We start from the raw sequence: 4,207 nt of genomic DNA, 5'->3' as shown, positions 1-4,207 counted from the left end.
GCAGTGGATGAAGGGGCAGGCACATGTCTACTCACCCAAGCCAGGTGATTACTGGAGACAAGGGTCTGTGAAAAAGAGGAAGAATAGTGGGGGAGATGTTCCACTAACACTCAAGAATAATTAAATTCTATACAAAGACAGTATTGAGCAAAGATCTCGATGAGTTATTTCATTTCATGCATAGTTTTGTCATAGCATAGGGAAAGCCCTGGGCCTTACCTGGGTACGGGATGTATTGGAGGCTGGAGAATGGGATGCCCCTCTTCTTGGTGAGCTCCTCTAGCTTCTTTACTGGCAATGGAGACGACCTTTGTACTTTTCCTGTGTGGGTGGACAGGAAGTCAGGGAGGGGTGGTGGTGAGAGGAGTCCCAGATCACAATGCAGCCCCAAGCTATGCAGGGATGACCCAGCCCACAGATCCATAATTGGTTTTTGGTGAATTACTTGTGAAAAGTGTCCTGGACTTCTCTGACCAGCTGGCTTTGAAACATGATCCCTTTATTCTGAACCCCCTAAGTAGCAAGGGTGACACATGTGAGCTACTGGCCTCTAGCTAAGATTTCTTACTTCCTCCACATTCTGGGGTCTCTGTCTTCATTCAGTTCATATTTTCTGTTTTTCATGTCTCTTCAAATGAGTGGATGAAATGATGTGACCTTTTCCTTAACTCGATTTCCCCTTTGAGTTATATGAAAATCTGAAAACAAAACTCAATCTTGATATCTTTATATCAGGACAATTGTTCCAATTAGGGCTTCATACTCTACTACCACTCTGAGTATTACTGTAAAACTCAGATGCCTGGGTCTAGTGATACATTCAGAGGTCAAGTAATGTTCATGTTGGAGAATATTATATATTTGAAAGGATCCATTCTACTTATCTATAAGGCAGTTCAGATTTATTTTCCTCCTCAGAGAACATGGTGAAAGATTTCAACATGGAAATGAGCTCACTTCACCAGTGAGGGGAGGAATTGAGTATGCTTCAATCAGTTCAAATGATAATTTCCACTGTGGGTTGTTAGTTGACAGACTGAGTTTCACTATTTGAATGGAATGGGCTTCTGCTCAGGGAGCTGTGGAAATGGAGGGACTAAATGAGGTTAGGCCTCTTGAAAGAGGCTAAGGGAAGAGGCATTTCTAGTCCACAGAAAACCATTTCTGCCTGCTCTGTGCAGGCTCGAGGCCTCCTATATGCACACAGCTCAACTCCAGTCCCACAGAGGTAGAGGCCACCACGACTCACCTGCCAAAAGAATCACGACTGTGACTTGTCCCTTCTCATCCACGTTCACGAGGTCAAACACAATGTAGTTTTTGTTTGCCCACAGGATTTTGTAAATATTTGTACCAGAGTCTGCCAGAGGAGAAGCAATCACATTCAGTCCACTAAATATCTGGAATCTCATTTTCTGTTCCTTATTCTGCATGGAATAAACAATACTTTCTGGTCGATTCCAGGGTAAAGGAACCTTGCTCCTAATCGCCTAGAAAGTAGAATTGTTTATCCACCATCATCTCCATCCCTACTCTTGTATGTTTCTATTATTTCAGAACCATAAATGTAAGACCTGAAAGTAGCCTATGGAATCCCTGACCCATGTATTTGTCTGTGTGTTGAGTTGTGCCCTCCTACCACACTGCTGTGTACTCACACTGTGCTATGTATGCTCCATTCGCCACTCTCTCCCCCGTAACAGTATATTCTTCACATGTTCCATTTTCCCTGAAAAACAACAATACAAAACAACAGGAAAGCCCTTATTTCCTATCCTAATATTCCAGTCACCTTTTCCAATCTGGCTATGTAACAGAGGACATCATCAACAAAAATAAGCATGAACATTCTTCCGAGCCAGGCGCCAGTGGCCCATGCCTGTAATCCTAGCTATTCAGGAGGCTGTGATCTGAGGATCACAGTTCAAAGCCAGCACAGGAAAGGAAGCCTATGAGAGACTTATGTCCAGAATGACCAGAAAAAGAGAAGTGGCCCTGTGTCTTTGAGAAGTCAATGTTCTGTCTTCTTATCCTGCAGTAGTATGGAGTTTTCCTTACTCAATAGCAAAGGTGTCAGTCAGGAATCGATAATTTTCAGTAGCCTTAAGGGATCGTAAAAGTAGTCTCAGTGGTCCTCCTACTTGGATCTTCTCCGGGTTGTCTGCGAGGATGCCCAGGGTGATCCACTGCCCATCGAGCTAGAGGACAAATGGTGCATTGTAAAAGTCAGTGCCTCCCTTGTCCCTTCTGCCCTAGTTCTCTTCCTCACCGCTGCTCCACAAAAACACAAACTCCTGTCTGACCAGGTGGAGCAGAGGAGGCCTGGCCTCCCCTCTCCTGGAAGGTTGCCATGACTCAGAGACATGTAAACACCATGACAGATGGAGATTCAAGGTTGTGCCGACACCTTTTTCCCATCTGAGTTCTTATGCAGTTTCCTGAGCCTTTGCACAGCATAGGCGATCTTTTACCCACAACAAACAGTTGTGGGCTGGTAAGGCATTTTCCTGATGAAAAAGGCAAATGAATCCATGTGCTATTAAAAATAACCTAAGATATAAAAGGAACCCTGATGCCCCAATGTAGATAAATGGATCAAGAAAAAAATGGTACTTCTTCAGAATGGATTTCTTTGCTTCCATCAGAAAGAATGACATTGTCCCAATGGGAATGGGAAGATTTGGAAAAATCATAGTAAGTGAAGTAAGCCAGACCTAAAAAAGCATAGGCTCCATGGTTTCCCTCATTGTAATAATTAGTGTGTACAGTGGATTTCCCTAGCAGACAATCACAGTAGGTCATTTCCCTAGCAGACAATCATAGTAGGTCAAAAGCTATGTACATATGGCCTAAAGATGGGGCTAAGTGAAATGAAATCCAGGAGAGAGAAACAAAAATTTACCTTTGTGGTTATTGTTTTTAATGCACTATATGAAGTTATTTTTTAACTCTTTACTTTTTAAATTCCTGTATAGTGTATTTCCTATTGTCACTCTATCTAACTTGAGTACCTGCTGTGTAGTATATACATTTATTTATTTGCCTGAATCAGGGAAAGGTAACAACAAGTTGATGAGACAAGATACAAAGGGGGAACCAATGTTACAAAGACATTCACAATTCAGTATGTTGGAAATGAACTTTACAACTTGGGAGAAAAATATAGGAATGGAAATCAATTTTCTAGAAGAAATATACTCACCACCATGATGAACGTAGCTGTAATTTCTTCTACACATCTCCCAGAAAATAAAACACACATTCACACACAGGCACACAGACATACACACACAAACACACACACACACACACACACACACACACACACACACACACACACACACACGGCTCACTCACATACGCATTTCAAGCGAGAAGAACATGGCAGCAAAGCCTTTCCATGGTACCTCAGATAGCGGGACCTCAGGGCCAGAATAAGCCACACTAAAAAGCAGAGTGAAGAGCAAAATCTTCATGGTGTCTTCACTGCTGGTGATCCCTGTTTTGTGCACACTCAGAGCAGGCTGCTTGTGGTGCAGGGAACATGAGGTTCCCTCCTTTTATGTGATGGCTCCACGGGCCTGAGGCACAATAAACCCACTGTCACAGATGTGAGGGCCTTTTGTCCCCTGAGCCTGTCCTTCACTGACCTGGCCATGGTAGATGATCCAGGGCTGACAGCTTGTTTCTTTGAGGAGGGATTAGTGTAAAGAGGAAATGAAGTCGAAGTCAGTGAGCTTCCTGATGGCACAGGAATTCCATGGGGGAACGCTGGGTCCAAGCCAGGAGTGCTTCTTCCTCTTCTGTTCTAACTCATGGCAGCAGTACTCTTCACACACATATCCCCACTGTCCACCTCAGTGGGCTGTGTGGCTGCTGATTCTGGAGTCAAAGATGGCGGTCAGTGACTAAACCTACTGGAGTGGTGGCCCTATGGAACAAATCAAAAAATTCTGGACTTCTGTTACATGGGGTTCTGTTAAATAAAGCATTTTTTTTGAGAATACAAAATATCAACTCTTAGATGATATATACTATATATCTAGTATAAAATATACAATATTACTATACAATTTGTTATACACTACTACATACCTAATTAAAATATATTAAAAATATATAACTAATGTAAATTACTGTAAAATATGATACCTTAATATATATATTACAGGGTGCATATATATACATATGTAGAGTAAGTATATCT

The 4,207-nt window shown here is 42.3% G+C and overlaps 1 long non-coding RNA gene across 1 annotated transcript; it reads right to left on the bottom strand.

Moving 5' to 3' along the window:
* Positions 1–1,682: 1,682 nt before the first annotated feature.
* On the bottom strand, positions 1,683–3,499 carry LOC150064858 (uncharacterized). Its single transcript, XR_016534719.1, has 3 exons — positions 3,408–3,499; positions 2,059–2,198; positions 1,683–1,729 (listed from the first exon to the last, which is right to left on the bottom strand). It is a non-coding gene; the product is annotated as an uncharacterized LOC150064858 (long non-coding RNA).
* Between the last annotated feature and the right edge of the window lie 708 nt (positions 3,500–4,207).

This window comes from Megascapheus bottae, chromosome 3, assembly GCF_031878675.1.
Source record: "Megascapheus bottae isolate mThoBot1 chromosome 3, mThoBot2.hap1, whole genome shotgun sequence".
Taxonomy (NCBI): Eukaryota; Metazoa; Chordata; class Mammalia; order Rodentia; family Geomyidae; genus Megascapheus; species Megascapheus bottae.
This window is presented reverse-complemented; position numbering and strand designations above follow the sequence as displayed.